The sequence below is a fragment of the Carassius carassius genome, chromosome 46 (genome assembly GCF_963082965.1).
Source record: "Carassius carassius chromosome 46, fCarCar2.1, whole genome shotgun sequence".
Classification (NCBI taxonomy): Eukaryota; Metazoa; Chordata; class Actinopteri; order Cypriniformes; family Cyprinidae; genus Carassius; species Carassius carassius.
The window spans coordinates 11,678,109-11,684,506 of NC_081800.1; the positions used below are offsets into that span (position 1 = coordinate 11,678,109).

General features: G+C 34.9%; 1 pseudogene; it reads right to left on the reverse strand.

Annotated features, from left to right (window-relative positions):
* Positions 1–4,132: 4,132 nt before the first annotated feature.
* Positions 4,133–5,989, reverse strand: LOC132129005 (tripartite motif-containing protein 54-like; annotated as a pseudogene).
* Between the last annotated feature and the right edge of the window lie 409 nt (positions 5,990–6,398).

Consider the following 6,398-nt stretch of genomic DNA (forward strand, 5'->3'; position numbering starts at 1 on the left):
AAAAACAACATCTTTTGCCCAGACTGTTTTAGCCAAATCTAGTCGATCAGCTGAACAAACGGAATACTAGAAACTGAACACATAAAGCTGTTGTAATACTTTTACACTTTATGCCCAGCTAACAGCAGACTTAGATTCATTCATCAAATCATACGGCTAGACGATTCTATAATATAGCCTTGGCGATGTGCGATTAGTGAACGGATTTTTTCCCTTTCTTTTCTGTTTTTTGTCAAATCTCTTCAGAGATGCGTTTTTAAAGATTGCTAATAAATGAAGAACTGACTTGAACTGAGAACGAATACTCTAAATTAAATCAGTATGACACTATGACTCTTATGTCTTTATAAGAATTGTAACTAAACTTAAAAAAAAAAAGACAACTGAAAAATTATTGAAAAACTAAGTTAAAAAAAAAAAAAAAAGACAACTGAAAAATTATTGAAAAACTAAGATTCAAACTCTAACCACGGACCCCGCGGCTGCATGATGCTCTGAACGCGCAGTGTAGGTGTAGAGAGAAGCTACGATAATTGTTTGCTTGGATATAAACACTTAATGGGCCATATTCAGAAAAATACATTTGGCGTAGGCTAATTTGCAATCCGAAAATGACCACCCCAACCTCGAAGGATCAGTCACCTCGCGTGAAACTGTTTCTTTTGGATAATATGACTAATATCTAGAGATTATGAAGATATTTTGTATAGCTTGTGTTTTATGATCATCTTTAGGTCCCCATTATTAAACTCGTTAAGAAGCATTAATATAAGGTGACCAGATTTCTGAAATGAAAACCGGGGACATTTCTTAGTTCAGTGGTCAAAATATCACTTGTCATTATCTACGAATTTAAAATGGGGACAATATTTTTTTTTGTATTTTTTTTTTTATTGTTGTGGCTTCCATACAATGTATATCATAATTGATACAGTGGTATTTGAGGCTCAAACTGACACTTGCATATATATATATATATATATATATATATATACAATTCACCAAAAAATCACACTGAAAAATAGTAAATAGTAACTATTGCAAATAGCCTGGTGTGTAAAAAGTCCACTCCCTGTTAAGAACATCACTAAACATGATTTATGATTATTTTAACATACAATGCTCATTTAAACAAGTTTTGGAAATTTGGAACATTTAATTTAAAAAAGCTGTCATACCTACCAAAATATGAATTGTATTCATATTGTGCCATTTTGTGCATTCAGCCAATATACTACAGCTAACAAATATATCAAAATGGACATATATATATATATATATATATATATATATATATATATATATACACACACACACACAGACACACACACACACTACAAACACTACAAATTCAACTTTAATCACTATTTAATTCACAATTTTAACTGTATTTTTATATATTATGATAGAAAACTTTTAATGCCGGAAATGTACCTAGTTAAATTTATAACTGAGGCTGAAATATGTGTGCTTGATGCGTGAAAACAAACCTCATTGGTTCTTTCACATCAAAAGCACTTTTGAGTTTTTGTTTTACATATTTAATGTGCATGATATAAAATAAAAAAGCAAAAAATATTAATGAGTACTTCTTAAGTTTAAATATTTTTTTTTTCATGTTATTCCTAACCATTATGATTTTCTTTCTTCCATGAAAAAAAGAGAAAAAAACAAAATTATTTAATGACAAGTTAAAACAAGTTAAGCTCTGCTTTGATCACCATTGACACTCATTATAATTGGCAAAAATGTTCTTCACAATCTCTTTTGTAACATGGAAAAAAGAAAGTTACACAGGTTTGGAACGACATATGTGTGATCACCTGTCACCCTCTCCTTGTAATACCTGTGTCATACCCATGTCATTATACAGAGTTGAGTCCTGATATGTCACAAAAACAAGAGCACACACACACACACATACACACACACACATAGAGAGAGATGATGACCAGCCTTCTGATGACCATCAACTGCCAATCATCAGCTCAGCATTAAAAAATTAAAGTTGAGTATAAGTTATACTCTGTTCACAGACGGATTCTTTTATTTTTTCACTTGTAGATAAGTTAAAACAAATTGTATTTGACTGTTCTGATTTACAGCAGTGAATAAATGGCATTAAAATATAATAAGGTATCACAGTTAATTGCTTATTTTAAAGCTTATAGTGAACTTTAAATGATTTGGATATCTACAGTTCTACATATAAATACACAACATAAGATAGGCCCCTCTGTATTATTTGGCCGTCTTATGCCCCCAAGAATCACTATAAAGTCATCACAAAATCAAAATGGACAATTCTTATTTTTATGAAACATTGCAGTTTATTATAAATTATTTATCTGTACACATTATTATTTTTATAGAATATTACAATGTTATAAACGATTTATCAGTGCACATAATTTATATATATTTGTAATCTTTAATCAAAACAAATTCCTTGCAACAAGATCTCTTCTTCTGAATCTTAATCCAAACAACCATCGATTAAATCCCGATGGACAAAATCCCGTCCTACAATTCTGACTCATTTGAGAAGCAATTCCATGGGATATACACAACAGGAAAGAAAAGACAGCTGCACCTTCTGTTTCATGTCAACTTTAAATTAGATGTTTATCTTACAGAGCCCTGAACATGACATGTGGAAGAAAAAAATTATATTGTGCCACAAATTAAAAATTTGTTCCCACAACTTGGCTTTGGCCACATTTTATTAATTTGTTTATTTAATCATCATTTGTTCATAAAAGAAAAAAAGGAAAGGAAAAGAAAAGAAAAACAGGGTTTTAATTCAAGCCAAGATTACACACATACAAACAAATTCATCAGTTAGAAAACTATTTATCCATTCATCTCATTACCACCAAATTTACTATTACAGCAAGAATAGGCAATGTTAAAAACAAAAACAAAAATAAGTGTACACTATGTTTTAATTTTTTGCACAAGCACAAAGATTTTGACGAGAAGCAAAGGGAAGAGACCAATAGCAAGTCGTCATTCTGTCTTTTAGCTTCTGTTTTTTTATTAGAGCATTGAGCCAGGAGAATCAGAGACCAATCATCTCACTGGTGACCACTGGAGGGCCCAGTCCTTCTAGTGTGCCAGTCAGCAGAAAACATATAGGCATGATACAAATCCAATATATCTTTAAACCTTCCTCCATTTAATCAATAAAAGCTTTGTATTTATTCAAAATAACACGTGAGCATTATTGGTACCTGGAGACTATGTCTCTTCATCTCTGCTAAATACGAATAAGGCACTGAATGTTTCCCCATATTCTCTGTAGGATGACCAGAAAGCCCAGGAAATAAAGGACTAGAGTGACAATCTACAGGAAAGATAGGAAAGAAGCAATTGCTAACATATATTTCAATAGCCTCAAATATCGCAGACAATTGTATTTCATAAGTCTCAAGTTAGGTGTTGTTATTGAAGTGTCCAGAAAATGTTCTTGAAAACTTTGACTGAAACTGTAGATGCTCCCATTAGTAGACGAACGTACATGTGAAGTGCTTAAGCACACAGCCGCTTTTCTGATGTCTCTACAGCTGTCTGCTTGTCCGCAAGTGTCCTCTGTAGGGACACTTGAAGTCGTGGCCTAACGGTTAGAGTGTTGGACTTGCAGTCCAAGGGGTGGGAGTTCGAGTCTCGGGCTTGCAGGAATTGTAGGTGGGGGGAGTGAATGTACAATGCTCTCTCCACCTTCAATACCATGACTGAGGTGCCCTTGAGCAAGGCACCGAACCCCCAACTTCTCCCTGGGCACTGCAGCATAAATGGCTGCCCACAGCTGTGTGTGTGCACTTTGGATGGGTTAAATGCAGAGCATGCATTCTGAGTATGGGTTACCATACTTGGCTTTATGAAATGTCACTTTCACTTGTCTCTGGTGTGGGATTCGTCATCTCAGAAGCCTCTGATTTCAGGGTCAGGTTCTGGGGTCTGCACAGGAATGAAATTGAAGCGAGATCAACAGTCTTGCTAAATTTGCTAAAAGACTTACTTTTCAATAAGATCTTGTACAGAGGTATAAAGCAGAGGTAAAAATATATATCAAGCATTGCATACATATGACATTCAAAATGTAAGATTACAGAGGAGCCCTAAACAAAAGTTATAGCACAAAAGAAGCCATCTCTTGGTCCTCTATGGCATTCTGGGCTGCCTGGATCAACTTTGAGTTTGTGTCTACATGCTCACTGTATGTTTGCTGTAAAGACTGGGTCCAGCCAGTCTTTTCTTCCTGCTCAGAAGTGATTTGTTGGGTCATTATCTTACGATGTTCCTCCAGAGTGGAGGTTGTTGTTGTTGTTTTTCTTTGCATGACTTTGTAAAAGTAATTTCTTCAGAAAGATCCACACAAACCTCAAAATGTTCCTGCAGAGTGCATCTAGTTCATTAACAAATGACTGAACATAGTCGTTTGTGGAGACCAAAGAAACAAGTCTGTCACTGAGTTCAGCCTATAAAAGGTGAAGTTTATTATTTGGTGTAAAATGTGAAGATGTAACATGACAACACAAATATCTTGACGATCGTGCCTTCTGGTGCTGGTAAACGTCAGGCAGGGGAACTACTTGGCAGTTTTTTTGGGCCCTAAAACACCTTACAGAGAGAGCACGAGGTCAACTGACACGTGATGCAATAAATATTAAGCTTCTCATCTTCATGCTCCGTACAACTGAACAGTGCAGGAGGTTTTGGTAGAGCTGGAGACACATTGACATTAAATCAAAATCACTCTCACGGACCTTTTCCTGGACTGTGCCCAGCTGGTGGAATGACCTCCCAATCTCAATTCGTACAGCTGAGTCTTTACTCATTTTCAAGAAACAGCTAAAGACTCATCTTTTTCGCCTGCACTTAACCAACTAACACTAGCACTTTTCCTTTTCTTGTCTTTTTAATTAAAAAAAAAAAAAAAAACCTACCTATGCGTTCTATACTAGACTAACTGAGACTTGTCATGGCACTTGTATACTGTTGATGTTCTCTTGTTGACCTGACTGCTTCTATTGTTCTCATTTGTAAGTCGCTTTGGATAAAAGCGTCTGCTAAATGATTAAATGAAATAAATGAAATGAAATGACATTAAAATAAAAAGTCAGTTAAATAGTTCAATCCTCCAAAAAAGGCACCATATTACCAACAAACAATAGGTATCACCAGACCTGGGTGTAAGAGACAATTTATGGCCACAAACATTTAGCCCTGAAATTTAAGTTGATTATCTTCCAATCATCATTTAACCACATTGCTTTTTTAGTTTTGCACCAACAGTGAAAACTACAGAGCTAACATTATTAAACGTAGCATTCATATGCTATCATTTTACTAAGGAGATATAGAGTGACAACTGATATTTAGATGAATTTTATGCAAGCATTCTTCTATACTGTTATAAAAATCTGACATAATTAACTGACATTACAAGCTATCAGAGTTTCATCTAACTTTTTGGTCTTATAAATATAAGCAACTGCAACAGATTACAATTTTTTTGTTTGTTTTGCTCAGTTTGGGAGCCCAAATATGGGCTCCATATTCTAATATATCATTCAGAGCCATAAAAGCCTTAAGTACAAATTGCACTTGCAAAGAAACTTTAATATTTACTATATCATCTTTGCTGATAACAATTATTCAACACACCCTTGATCTGACCTTTTAGACTCCTGTTTGTAAACATCAGTAATGTTCTCCATGAGTAAATTGCGCTGCAGTCCATAAACTTCATGACGGTCCAAGACAACCTCATGCTGACAGGAAGGACAGTGAAAACGTCCTCCAATTCCGACCTGGAAGAGATATGATCTTACTCAGCATGCTGTTCTTCAGCCGTCAGCAGCATTTGTGATATTGTACAGTATCGACAGACAATTGAAACCCCTTTTCATAATTAACTGCATATGTCTTTTTAAGGAAGAAAAAAGAAATGGCTAGCACAGTTAAATAGACCGAATAACATCATCACCACTTGGTTAGACTAATTGGACTTTCATGTACCTCTCTACATCGTGTGCCTTTCTAGGGTAAGATGATCTTACACAGTAGTTTGATTCTGTGCATGTGTGTGTATGTGCTTTGCTCTGTGTGTCCTGTCTTAATCAATAGAGACAGGTGTATGAAATAGAGTTTACAAACAGAGGAGCTGGAGACTGATCTTAACAAGTATCCTAAAATAGCCACTCTACTCTTTAATAGCTCTCAGCTGCTGAGGCTTATGGATCCAGTGTGAATAAGAGCATCATCACTGGCTTAATTATTATATGATGTTGTAAGGCATGATGGAACTGGATGTTCCTCCAAAATCAAGAAGGTATTCTTGGTTTCAGTTTCAGAGTGACAAATATTATTTTATTGAAAAAAAAAAGGTAGCT